Source organism: Syngnathus typhle, unplaced genomic scaffold (genome assembly GCF_033458585.1).
Source record: "Syngnathus typhle isolate RoL2023-S1 ecotype Sweden unplaced genomic scaffold, RoL_Styp_1.0 HiC_scaffold_391, whole genome shotgun sequence".
Lineage (NCBI taxonomy): Eukaryota > Metazoa > Chordata > Actinopteri > Syngnathiformes > Syngnathidae > Syngnathus > Syngnathus typhle.
Window position 1 is genome coordinate 6,404 of NW_026872294.1, and position 13,597 is coordinate 20,000.

Here is a 13,597-nt window from a genome sequence, read left to right on the forward strand (position 1 = left end):
TGGAGGTCTGCGCAGGGGGGGTCTTCCTTGAAATGTTACCCGGCTTTTGAGCTCTCCTGCCGGGCGTGGGTTTGCGTCAGCGCCCGGTAACATTATGGAAGCTAAAAGAAAGAAAAAAGAAACAAATCTAAGTGCGATTGCTGGTGTCTAAATACATTTTGCATAATAATTTGGAACACGGGACCGTGTTCCAAATTATTATGCAAGTGATATTTATCTCAGATTTTCCTAAATAGCTTTACTCGTCGTGCCGACCGGAGGGAGGCCACTCCCCGCCGCAGCTGAACAGTCATCCCGGCCTAGTGGAGGTCTGCGCAGGGGGGGTCTTCCTTGAAATGTTACCCGGCTTTTGAGCTCTCCTGCCGGGCGTGGGTTTGCGTCAGCGCCCGGTAACATTATGGAAGCTAAAAGAAAGAAAAAAGAAACAAATCTAAGAGCAAGTGCTGGTGTATTTACTCGTCGTGTCCACCGGAGGGAGGCAACTCCCCGCCGCAGCTGCAGAGGCAGCTTTGAAAAGTCATCCCGGCCTAGTGGAGGTCTGCGCAGGGGGGGTCTTCCTTGAAATGTTACCCGGCTTTTGAGCTCTCCTGTCCGGCGTGGGTTTGCGTCAGCGGCCGGTGTCATTTACTCGTCGTGCCGACCGGAGGGAGGCCACTCCCCGCCGCAGCTGAACAGTCATCCCGGCCTAGTGGAGGTCTGCGCAGGGGGGGTCTTCCTTGAAATGTTACCCGGCTTTTGAGCTCTCCTGCCGGGCGTGGGTTTGCGTCAGCGCCCGGTAACATTATGGAAGCTAAAAGAAAGAAAAAAGAAACAAATCTAAGTGCGATTGCTGGTGTCTAAATACATTTTGCATAATAATTTGGAACACGGGACCGTGTTCCAAATTATTATGCAAGTGATATTTATCTCAGATTTTCCTAAATAGCTTTACTCGTCGTGCCGACCGGAGGGAGGCCACTCCCCGCCGCAGCTGAACAGTCATCCCGGCCTAGTGGAGGTCTGCGCAGGGGGGGTCTTCCTTGAAATGTTACCCGGCTTTTGAGCTCTCCTGCCGGGCGTGGGTTTGCGTCAGCGCCCGGTAACATTATGGAAGCTAAAAGAAAGAAAAAAGAAACAAATCTAAGTGCGATTGCTGGTGTCTAAATACATTTTGCATAATAATTTGGAACACGGGACCGTGTTCCAAATTATTATGCAAGTGATATTTATCTCAGATTTTCCTAAATAGCTTTACTCGTCGTGCCGACCGGAGGGAGGCCACTCCCCGCCGCAGCTGAACAGTCATCCCGGCCTAGTGGAGGTCTGCGCAGGGGGGGTCTTCCTTGAAATGTTACCCGGCTTTTGAGCTCTCCTGTCCGGCGTGGGTTTGCGTCAGCGGCCGGTGTCATTTACTCGTCGTGCCGACCGGAGGGAGGCCACTCCCCGCCACAGCTGAACAGTCATCCCGGCCTAGTGGAGGTCTGCGCAGGGGGGGTCTTCCTTGAAATGTTACCCGGCTTTTGAGCTCTCCTGTCCGGCGTGGGTTTGCGTCAGCGGCCGGTGTCATTTACTCGTCGTGCCGACCGGAGGGAGGCCACTCCCCGCCACAGCTGAACAGTCATCCCGGCCTAGTGGAGGTCTGCGCAGGGGGGGTCTTCCTTGAAATGTTACCCGGCTTTTGAGCTCTCCTGTCCGGCGTGGGTTTGCGTCAGCGGCCGGTGTCATTTACTCGTCGTGCCGACCGGAGGGAGGCCACTCCCCGCCGCAGCTGAACAGTCATCCCGGCCTAGTGGAGGTCTGCGCAGGGGGGGTCTTCCTTGAAATGTTACCCGGCTTTTGAGCTCTCCTGTCCGGCGTGGGTTTGCGTCAGCGGCCGGTGTCATTTACTCGTCGTGCCGACCGGAGGGAGGCCACTCCCCGCCACAGCTGAACAGTCATCCCGGCCTAGTGGAGGTCTGCGCAGGGGGGGTCTTCCTTGAAATGTTACCCGGCTTTTGAGCTCTCCTGTCCGGCGTGGGTTTGCGTCAGCGGCCGGTGTCATTTACTCGTCGTGCCGACCGGAGGGAGGCCACTCCCCGCCACAGCTGAACAGTCATCCCGGCCTAGTGGAGGTCTGCGCAGGGGGGGTCTTCCTTGAAATGTTACCCGGCTTTTGAGCTCTCCTGTCCGGCGTGGGTTTGCGTCAGCGGCCGGTGTCATTTACTCGTCGTGCCGACCGGAGGGAGGCCACTCCCCGCCACAGCTGAACAGTCATCCCGGCCTAGTGGAGGTCTGCGCAGGGGGGGTCTTCCTTGAAATGTTACCCGGCTTTTGAGCTCTCCTGTCCGGCGTGGGTTTGCGTCAGCGGCCGGTGTCATTTACTCGTCGTGCCGACCGGAGGGAGGCCACTCCCCGCCACAGCTGAACAGTCATCCCGGCCTAGTGGAGGTCTGCGCAGGGGGGGTCTTCCTTGAAATGTTACCCGGCTTTTGAGCTCTCCTGTCCGGCGTGGGTTTGCGTCAGCGGCCGGTGTCATTTACTCGTCGTGCCGACCGGAGGGAGGCCACTCCCCGCCGCAGCTGAACAGTCATCCCGGCCTAGTGGAGGTCTGCGCAGGGGGGGTCTTCCTTGAAATGTTACCCGGCTTTTGAGCTCTCCTGTCCGGCGTGGGTTTGCGTCAGCGGCCGGTGTCATTTACTCGTCGTGCCGACCGGAGGGAGGCCACTCCCCGCCACAGCTGAACAGTCATCCCGGCCTAGTGGAGGTCTGCGCAGGGGGGGTCTTCCTTGAAATGTTACCCGGCTTTTGAGCTCTCCTGTCCGGCGTGGGTTTGCGTCAGCGGCCGGTGTCATTTACTCGTCGTGCCGACCGGAGGGAGGCCACTCCCCGCCACAGCTGAACAGTCATCCCGGCCTAGTGGAGGTCTGCGCAGGGGGGGTCTTCCTTGAAATGTTACCCGGCTTTTGAGCTCTCCTGTCCGGCGTGGGTTTGCGTCAGCGGCCGGTGTCATTTACTCGTCGTGCCGACCGGAGGGAGGCCACTCCCCGCCGCAGCTGAACAGTCATCCCGGCCTAGTGGAGGTCTGCGCAGGGGGGGTCTTCCTTGAAATGTTACCCGGCTTTTGAGCTCTCCTGTCCGGCGTGGGTTTGCGTCAGCGGCCGGTGTCATTTACTCGTCGTGCCGACCGGAGGGAGGCCACTCCCCGCCACAGCTGAACAGTCATCCCGGCCTAGTGGAGGTCTGCGCAGGGGGGGTCTTCCTTGAAATGTTACCCGGCTTTTGAGCTCTCCTGTCCGGCGTGGGTTTGCGTCAGCGGCCGGTGTCATTTACTCGTCGTGCCGACCGGAGGGAGGCCACTCCCCGCCACAGCTGAACAGTCATCCCGGCCTAGTGGAGGTCTGCGCAGGGGGGGTCTTCCTTGAAATGTTACCCGGCTTTTGAGCTCTCCTGTCCGGCGTGGGTTTGCGTCAGCGGCCGGTGTCATTTACTCGTCGTGCCGACCGGAGGGAGGCCACTCCCCGCCACAGCTGAACAGTCATCCCGGCCTAGTGGAGGTCTGCGCAGGGGGGGTCTTCCTTGAAATGTTACCCGGCTTTTGAGCTCTCCTGTCCGGCGTGGGTTTGCGTCAGCGGCCGGTGTCATTTACTCGTCGTGCCGACCGGAGGGAGGCCACTCCCCGCCACAGCTGAACAGTCATCCCGGCCTAGTGGAGGTCTGCGCAGGGGGGGTCTTCCTTGAAATGTTACCCGGCTTTTGAGCTCTCCTGTCCGGCGTGGGTTTGCGTCAGCGGCCGGTGTCATTTACTCGTCGTGCCGACCGGAGGGAGGCCACTCCCCGCCACAGCTGAACAGTCATCCCGGCCTAGTGGAGGTCTGCGCAGGGGGGGTCTTCCTTGAAATGTTACCCGGCTTTTGAGCTCTCCTGTCCGGCGTGGGTTTGCGTCAGCGGCCGGTGTCATTTACTCGTCGTGCCGACCGGAGGGAGGCCACTCCCCGCCACAGCTGAACAGTCATCCCGGCCTAGTGGAGGTCTGCGCAGGGGGGGTCTTCCTTGAAATGTTACCCGGCTTTTGAGCTCTCCTGTCCGGCGTGGGTTTGCGTCAGCGGCCGGTGTCATTTACTCGTCGTGCCGACCGGAGGGAGGCCACTCCCCGCCACAGCTGAACAGTCATCCCGGCCTAGTGGAGGTCTGCGCAGGGGGGGTCTTCCTTGAAATGTTACCCGGCTTTTGAGCTCTCCTGTCCGGCGTGGGTTTGCGTCAGCGGCCGGTGTCATTTACTCGTCGTGCCGACCGGAGGGAGGCCACTCCCCGCCACAGCTGAACAGTCATCCCGGCCTAGTGGAGGTCTGCGCAGGGGGGGTCTTCCTTGAAATGTTACCCGGCTTTTGAGCTCTCCTGTCCGGCGTGGGTTTGCGTCAGCGGCCGGTGTCATTTACTCGTCGTGCCGACCGGAGGGAGGCCACTCCCCGCCACAGCTGAACAGTCATCCCGGCCTAGTGGAGGTCTGCGCAGGGGGGGTCTTCCTTGAAATGTTACCCGGCTTTTGAGCTCTCCTGTCCGGCGTGGGTTTGCGTCAGCGGCCGGTGTCATTTACTCGTCGTGTCCACCGGAGGGAGGCCACTCCCCGCCGCAGCTGCAGCGGCAGCTTTGAAACGTCATCCCGGCCCCCTGGAACTGTGCGCGGGGGGGGCGATGCGTCCCGTGCGAGGTACCAGGTCGCGCTGCGCCGTCTGCCTGGCCGCTTTGGGCCCGCTGGAAGTCTATTAAAGCTCCGCGATCTCCGCCTCGGTGCTTAAAAAGCGTCCATCCGCTCTCCTGGAGCTTCTTTCGGTCATCTCGTCCGCGTGCACGGCCTGCCGGTGGCACCGGCTGGAGCTCCGCAAAAAGCTCCATTTCTGTTAAAAATGCTTAGCCGCGTCCCTGGAAGCCCAATCGGGCGTAGAAAGTGAGGGGGAAGGCCCCCAAAGCACCGGCTGGAAGTCCCAAAAAAGCTCCATGATTGGTCAATAATGCTTAGCCGCCTCCCTGGAAGCCTAATCGGGCATAAAAAGCTAGGCGGAACGGCCCCAAAGCTCCACACGGAAGTCCCAAAAAAGCTCCATGATTGGTCAATAATGCTTAGCCGCCTCCCTGGAAGCCTAATCGGGCATAAAAAGCTAGGCGGAACGGCCCCAAAGCTCCACACGGAAGTCCCAAAAAAGCTCCATGATTGGTCAATAATGCTTAGCCGCCTCCCTGGAAGCCTAATCGGGCATAAAAAGCTAGGCGGAACGGCCCCAAAGCTCCACACGGAAGTCCCAAAAAAGCTCCATGATTGGTCAATAATGCTTAGCCGCCTCCCTGGAAGCCTAATCGGGCATAAAAAGCTAGGCGGAACGGCCCCAAAGCTCCACACGGAAGTCCCAAAAAAGCTCCATGATTGGTCAATAATGCTTAGCCGCCTCCCTGGAAGCCTAATCGGGCATAAAAAGCTAGGCGGAACGGCCCCAAAGCTCCACACGGAAGTCCCAAAAAAGCTCCATGATTGGTCAATAATGCTTAGCCGCCTCCCTGGAAGCCTAATCGGGCATAAAAAGCTAGGCGGAACGGCCCCAAAGCTCCACACGGAAGTCCCAAAAAAGCTCCATGATTGGTCAATAATGCTTAGCCGCCTCCCTGGAAGCCTAATCGGGCATAAAAAGTTAGGCGGAACGGCCCCAAAGCTCCACACGGAAGTCCCAAAAAAGCTCCATGATTGGTCAATAATGCTTAGCCGCCTCCCTGGAAGCCTAATCGGGCATAAAAAGCTAGGCGGAACGGCCCCAAAGCTCCACACGGAAGTCCCAAAAAAGCTCCATGATTGGTCAATAATGCTTAGCCGCCTCCCTGGAAGCCTAATCGGGCATAAAAAGTTAGGCGGAACGGCTCCAAAGCTCCACACGGAAGTCCCAAAAAAGCTCCATGATTGGTCAATAATGCTTAGCCGCCTCCCTGGAAGCCTAATCGGGCATAAAAAGTTAGGCGGAACGGCCCCAAAGCTCCACACGGAAGTCCCAAAAAAGCTCCATGATTGGTCAATAATGCTTAGCCGCCTCCCTGGAAGCCTAATCGGGCATAAAAAGTTAGGCGGAACGGCCCCAAAGCTCCACACGGAAGTCCGAAAAAAGCTCAAAAATTTTCTAAGTGCCAACGGCTCATTCGCCGTAATGTGTCCGCTCCGCGCTGGTTCCCCGGTCGGCCGCGAATAGCGCAAAATCAGCCTCACGGAAGTTCGAAAAAAGCTCAAAAATTTTCTAAGTGCCAACGGCTCATTCGCCGTAATGTGTCCGCTCCGCGCTGGTTCCCCGGTCGGCCGCGAATAGCGCAAAATCAGCCTCACGGAAGTTCGAAAAAAGCTCAAAAATTTTCTAAGTGCCAACGGCTCATTCGCCGTAATGTGTCCGCTCCGCGCTGGTTCCCCGGTCGGCCGCGAATAGCGCAAAATCAGCCTCACGGAAGTTCGAAAAAAGCTCAAAAATTTTCTAAGTGCCAACGGCTCATTCGCCGTAATGTGTCCGCTCCGCGCTGGTTCCCCGGTCGGCCGCGAATAGCGCAAAAATCAGCCTAAGTGCAGTACCAACCTTGGCGTGTTGGTGCGCCAGAGTACGATGAGTTGGTCCCCCTAGTCACTGTACTCATTACCTTTACCCCCTAATCGCAAAATATAGTCAGAACGTATATGCAGAAGACTATTTTTTTCTTTTTAAAATTTTCTAAGTGCCAGCGGATGCTGGCACACGAACTGTCCGAGCTACGACGGTTCTCCGGTCGGACAGCGAGGGTGAAAAAGCGGTCCTAAAATCACCGAGGGCTGCCGCACAAGTTGTCCGAGTGGCGACGGTTCCCCGGTCGGCCACGAATGTCGAAAATTCGGCCTCTCCACCACGGAGGTCGGTGAGAATTTCAGAATATTTTCTAAGTGCCAACGGCTCTTGCGCCGTAAAGTGTCCGCTTTGCCTGGTTCCCTCGGTCGGCCACAAATAGCGAAAAATCAGCCTCTCCTTCTGGAGCTCGCCTAAGTGCCAACGGCTCTTGCGCCGTAATGTGTCCGCTTTGTCTGGTTCCCTCGGTCGGCCACAAACGGCGAAAAATCAGCCTCTCCTTCTGGAGCTCGTGCCAACTTTGGCGAATATTTTCTAAGTGCCAACGGCTCTTGCGCCGTAAAGTGTCCGCTTTGCCTGGTTCCCTCGGTCGGCCACAAATAGCGAAAAATCAGCCTCTCCTTCTGGAGCTCGTGCCAACTTTGGCGAATATTTTCTAAGTGCCAACGGCTCTTGCGCCGTAATGTGTCCGCTTTGCCTGGTTCCCTCGGTCGGCCACAAATAGCGAAAAACCAGCCTCTCCTTCTGGAGCTCGCCTAAGTGCCAACGGCTCTTGCGCCGTAATGTGTCCGCTTTGCCTGGTTCCCTCGGTCGGCCACAAACGGCGAAAAATCAGCCTCTCCTTCTGGAGCTCGCCTAAGTGCCAACGGCTCTTGCGCCGTAATGTGTCCGCTTTGCCTGGTTCCCTCGGTCGGCCACAAATAGCGAAAAACCAGCCTCTCCTTCTGGAGCTCGCCTAAGTGCCAACGGCTCTTGCGCCGTAATGTGTCCGCTTTGCCTGGTTCCCTCGGTCGGCCACAAACGGCGAAAAATCAGCCTCTCCTTCTGGAGCTCGCCTAAGTGCCAACGGCTCTTGCGCCGTAATGTGTCCGCTTTGCCTGGTTCCCTCGGTCGGCCACAAATAGCGAAAAACCAGCCTCTCCTTCTGGAGCTCGCCTAAGTGCCAACGGCTCTTGCGCCGTAATGTGTCCGCTTTGCCTGGTTCCCTCGGTCGGCCACAAACGGCGAAAAATCAGCCTCTCCTTCTGGAGCTCGCCTAAGTGCCAACGGCTCTTGCGCCGTAATGTGTCCGCTTTGCCTGGTTCCCTCGGTCGGCCACAAATAGCGAAAAACCAGCCTCTCCTTCTGGAGCTCGCCTAAGTGCCAACGGCTCTTGCGCCGTAATGTGTCCGCTTTGCCTGGTTCCCTCGGTCGGCCACAAACGGCGAAAAATCAGCCTCTCCTTCTGGAGCTCGCCTAAGTGCCAACGGCTCTTGCGCCGTAATGTGTCCGCTTTGCCTGGTTCCCTCGGTCGGCCACAAATAGCGAAAAACCAGCCTCTCCTTCTGGAGCTCGCCTAAGTGCCAACGGCTCTTGCGCCGTAATGTGTCCGCTTTGCCTGGTTCCCTCGGTCGGCCACAAACGGCGAAAAATCAGCCTCTCCTTCTGGAGCTCGCCTAAGTGCCAACGGCTCTTGCGCCGTAATGTGTCCGCTTTGCCTGGTTCCCTCGGTCGGCCACAAATAGCGAAAAACCAGCCTCTCCTTCTGGAGCTCGCCTAAGTGCCAACGGCTCTTGCGCCGTAATGTGTCCGCTTTGCCTGGTTCCCTCGGTCGGCCACAAACGGCGAAAAATCAGCCTCTCCTTCTGGAGCTCGCCTAAGTGCCAACGGCTCTTGCGCCGTAATGTGTCCGCTTTGCCTGGTTCCCTCGGTCGGCCACAAATAGCGAAAAACCAGCCTCTCCTTCTGGAGCTCGCCTAAGTGCCAACGGCTCTTGCGCCGTAATGTGTCCGCTTTGCCTGGTTCCCTCGGTCGGCCACAAACGGCGAAAAATCAGCCTCTCCTTCTGGAGCTCGCCTAAGTGCCAACGGCTCTTGCGCCGTAATGTGTCCGCTTTGCCTGGTTCCCTCGGTCGGCCACAAATAGCGAAAAATCAGCCTCTCCTTCTGGAGCTCGTGCCAACTTTGGCGAATATTTTCTAAGTGCCAACGGCTCTTGCGCCGTAATGTGTCCGCTTTGCCTGGTTCCCTCGGTCGGCCACAAATAGCGAAAAACCAGCCTCTCCTTCTGGAGCTCGCCTAAGTGCCAACGGCTCTTGCGCCGTAATGTGTCCGCTTTGCCTGGTTCCCTCGGTCGGCCACAAATAGCGAAAAATCAGCCTCTCCTTCTGGAGCTCGCCTAAGTGCCAACGGCTCTTGCGCCGTAATGTGTCCGCTTTGTCTGGTTCCCTCGGTCGGCCACAAACGGCGAAAAATCAGCCTCTCCTTCTGGAGCTCGTGCCAACTTTGGCGAATATTTTCTAAGTGCCAACGGCTCTTGCGCCGTAAAGTGTCCGCTTTGCCTGGTTCCCTCGGTCGGCCACAAATAGCGAAAAATCAGCCTCTCCTTCTGGAGCTCGTGCCAACTTTGGCGAATATTTTCTAAGTGCCAACGGCTCTTGCGCCGTAATGTGTCCGCTTTGCCTGGTTCCCTCGGTCGGCCACAAATAGCGAAAAACCAGCCTCTCCTTCTGGAGCTCGCCTAAGTGCCAACGGCTCTTGCGCCGTAATGTGTCCGCTTTGCCTGGTTCCCTCGGTCGGCCACAAACGGCGAAAAACCAGCCTCTCCTTCTGGAGCTCGCCTAAGTGCCAACGGCTCTTGCGCCGTAATGTGTCCGCTTTGCCTGGTTCCCTCGGTCGGACCACAAATAGCGAAAAATCAGCCTCTCCTTCTGGAGCTCGTGCCAACTTTGGCGAATATTTTCTAAGTGCCAACGGCTCTTGCGCCGTAATGTGTCCGCTTTGCCTGGTTCCCTCGGTCGGCCACAAATAGCGAAAAACCAGCCTCTCCTTCTGGAGCTCGCCTAAGTGCCAACGGCTCTTGCGCCGTAATGTGTCCGCTTTGCCTGGTTCCCTCGGTCGGCCACAAATAGCGAAAAACCAGCCTCTCCTTCTGGAGCTCGCCTAAGTGCCAACGGCTCTTGCGCCGTAATGTGTCCGCTTTGCCTGGTTCCCTCGGTCGGCCACAAACGGCGAAAAATCAGCCTCTCCTTCTGGAGCTCGCCTAAGTGCCAACGGCTCTTGCGCCGTAATGTGTCCGCTTTGCCTGGTTCCCTCGGTCGGCCACAAATAGCGAAAAACCAGCCTCTCCTTCTGGAGCTCGCCTAAGTGCCAACGGCTCTTGCGCCGTAATGTGTCCGCTTTGCCTGGTTCCCTCGGTCGGCCACAAACGGCGAAAAATCAGCCTCTCCTTCTGGAGCTCGCCTAAGTGCCAACGGCTCTTGCGCCGTAATGTGTCCGCTTTGCCTGGTTCCCTCGGTCGGCCACAAATAGCGAAAAACCAGCCTCTCCTTCTGGAGCTCGCCTAAGTGCCAACGGCTCTTGCGCCGTAATGTGTCCGCTTTGCCTGGTTCCCTCGGTCGGCCACAAACGGCGAAAAATCAGCCTCTCCTTCTGGAGCTCGCCTAAGTGCCAACGGCTCTTGCGCCGTAATGTGTCCGCTTTGCCTGGTTCCCTCGGTCGGCCACAAATAGCGAAAAACCAGCCTCTCCTTCTGGAGCTCGCCTAAGTGCCAACGGCTCTTGCGCCGTAATGTGTCCGCTTTGCCTGGTTCCCTCGGTCGGCCACAAACGGCGAAAAATCAGCCTCTCCTTCTGGAGCTCGCCTAAGTGCCAACGGCTCTTGCGCCGTAATGTGTCCGCTTTGCCTGGTTCCCTCGGTCGGCCACAAATAGCGAAAAACCAGCCTCTCCTTCTGGAGCTCGCCTAAGTGCCAACGGCTCTTGCGCCGTAATGTGTCCGCTTTGCCTGGTTCCCTCGGTCGGCCACAAACGGCGAAAAATCAGCCTCTCCTTCTGGAGCTCGCCTAAGTGCCAACGGCTCTTGCGCCGTAATGTGTCCGCTTTGCCTGGTTCCCTCGGTCGGCCACAAATAGCGAAAAACCAGCCTCTCCTTCTGGAGCTCGCCTAAGTGCCAACGGCTCTTGCGCCGTAATGTGTCCGCTTTGCCTGGTTCCCTCGGTCGGCCACAAACGGCGAAAAATCAGCCTCTCCTTCTGGAGCTCGCCTAAGTGCCAACGGCTCTTGCGCCGTAATGTGTCCGCTTTGCCTGGTTCCCTCGGTCGGCCACAAATAGCGAAAAACCAGCCTCTCCTTCTGGAGCTCGCCTAAGTGCCAACGGCTCTTGCGCCGTAAAGTGTCCGCTTTGTCTGGTTCCCTCGGTCGGCCACAAACGGCGAAAAATCAGCCTCTCCTTCTGGAGCTCGTGCCAACTTTGGCGAATATTTTCTAAGTGCCAACGGCTCTTGCGCCGTAAAGTGTCCGCTTTGTCTGGTTCCCTCGGTCGGCCACAAATAGCGAAAAATCAGCCTCTCCTTCTGGAGCTCGCGCAAGTGCCAACGGCTCTTGCGCCGTAAAGTGTCCGCTTTGTCTGGTTCCCTCGGTCGGCCACAAATAGCGAAAAATCAGCCTCTCCTTCTGGAGCTCGTGCCAACTTTGGCGAATATTTTCTAAGTGCCAACGGCTCTTGCGCCGTAATGTGTCCGCTTTGTCTGGTTCCCTCGGTCGGCCACAAATAGCGAAAAATCAGCCTCTCCTTCTGGAGCTCGTGCCAACTTTGGCGAATATTTTCTAAGTGCCAACGGCTCTTGCGCCGTAATGTGTCCGCTTTGTCTGGTTCCCTCGGTCGGCCACAAATAGCGAAAAATCAGCCTCTCCTTCTGGAGCTCGTGCCAACTTTGGCGAATATTTTCTAAGTGCCAACGGCTCTTGCGCCGTAAAGTGTCCGCTTTGCCTGGTTCCCTCGGTCGGCCACAAATAGCGAAAAATCAGCCTCTCCTTCTGGAGCTCGCGCCAACTTTGTCAAAAAATTTCTAAGTGCCAACGGCTCTTGCGCCGTAAAGTGTCCGCTTTGCCTGGTTCCCTCGGTCGGCCACAAATAGCGAAAAATCAGCCTCTCCTTCTGGAGCTCGCGCCAACTTTGTCAAAAAATTTCTAAGTGCCAACGGCTCTTGCGCCGTAAAGTGTCCGCTTTGCCTGGTTCCCTCGGTCGGCCACAAATAGCGAAAAATCAGCCTCTCCTTCTGGAGCTCGCGCCAACTTTGTCGAAAAATTTCTAAGTGCCAACGGCTCTTGCGCCGTAAAGTGTCCGCTTTGTCTGGTTCCCTCGGTCGGCCGCAAATAGCGAAAAATCAGCCTCTCGCCCGTCAGGTACCAGGCGTTGGGGTACCAGGGGTAAGTGCAGTACCAGCTTTGGTCTGTTGGTGCGCCAGAGTACGATGAGTTGGTCCCCCTAGTCACTGTACTCATTACCTTTACCCCCAAATCGCAAAATATAGTCAGAACGAGTGTGGGGAACACAAGTTTTGGCCCCGAGAACCAGGCGGCTGGTGTCTCTAGCGATGTGTTCCCCCCCAAAAAGTGTTCACATGCTCGGACAGCGAACCTAGGAGCTACCGCAAAGCACTCTGGAAGTGCAAGAGCGAAAAATTTTCTAAGTACAAAAACTCTCGAAAATTTTCAAAGTGTCACAGTGCTCGAAAATTTTCAAAGTGCTACATGCTTTCCATCCAAGGAAGGAATAGTGGAGGACCGGCCGCCTCCTTAAACACAAGCCGGCGGAACGACGGGGAGGACCGGCCGCCTCCTTAAACACAGGCCGGTGGAACGTTTGGCAGAATTCTTCTCGTGGAGGACCGGCCGCCTCCTTAAACACAAGCCGGCGGAACGACGGGGAGGACCGGCCGCCTCCTTAAACACAGGCCGGTGGAACGTTTGGCAGAATTCTTCTCGTGGAGGACCGGCCGCCTCCTTAAACACAGGCCGGTGGGAACGGTTGGCAGAATTGCGTGACGGCCGCCTGCTCCCGGCGTCCGCACGTGAACGAACACCCCCTCCCGGGGACGGCCGTCTGCTCCCGACCGCCGTCCTTCACCCCCTCACCTTCCGGACCCCCGTCTGCTCCCGGCGGGCCTCCGAGTACCCCCACCTTCTCCCGAACTGACCGACAGGCAATGAGACCCGCCTTGGTAGGGCCCCCACCGGCCCCGGCTCGCGCCGGCGTTGGGTGGACGGTTCCTCCCCACTTGCGGGTCGCTCTCCACGGAGGACCGGTCGCCTCACTAAACATAGGCCGGGCGAAAATCTGCGAATGTTATACATCCAAGGAGGGAGGACCGGCCGCCTCCTTAAACCACCGGCCGGGCGAAAATATGCGAATGTTATACATCCAAGGAGGGAGGACCGGTCGCCTCACTAAACATAGGCCGGGCGAAAATCTGCGAATGTTATACATCCAAGGAGGGAGGACCGGCCGCCTCCTTAAACCACCGGCCGGGCGAAAATCTGCGAATGTTATACATCCAAGAAAGGAAGGAAGGAGGGAACCGGCCGCCTCCTTAAACACAGGCCGGGCGAAAATCTGCGAATCTTATCCATCCAAGGACGGAGGACCGGCCGCCTCCTTAAACACAGGCCGGTAGGAACGGTTGGCAGAATCGCGTGACGGCCGCCTGCTCCCGGCGTCCGCACGTGAACGAACACCCCCTCCCGGGGACGGCCGTCTGCTCCCGGCCGCCGTCCTTCACCCCCCTCAGCTTCCGGACCCCCGTCTGCTCCCGGCGGGCCTCCGAGTACCCTCCCCTTCTCCCGAACTGACCGACTGGCACTCATGACCCGCCTTGGTAGGGCCCCCACCGGCCCCGGCTCGCGCCGGCGTTGGGTGGACGGTTCCTCCCCACTTGCGGGTCGCACTCTAGCGCCTCGGCCGCCGCGAGAGCGTGCGCTACGCGCCGCCCCCGCAGGCCTTGGCGCGACCGAACGGCAGCGAGACCGAGACGCCCCGAATC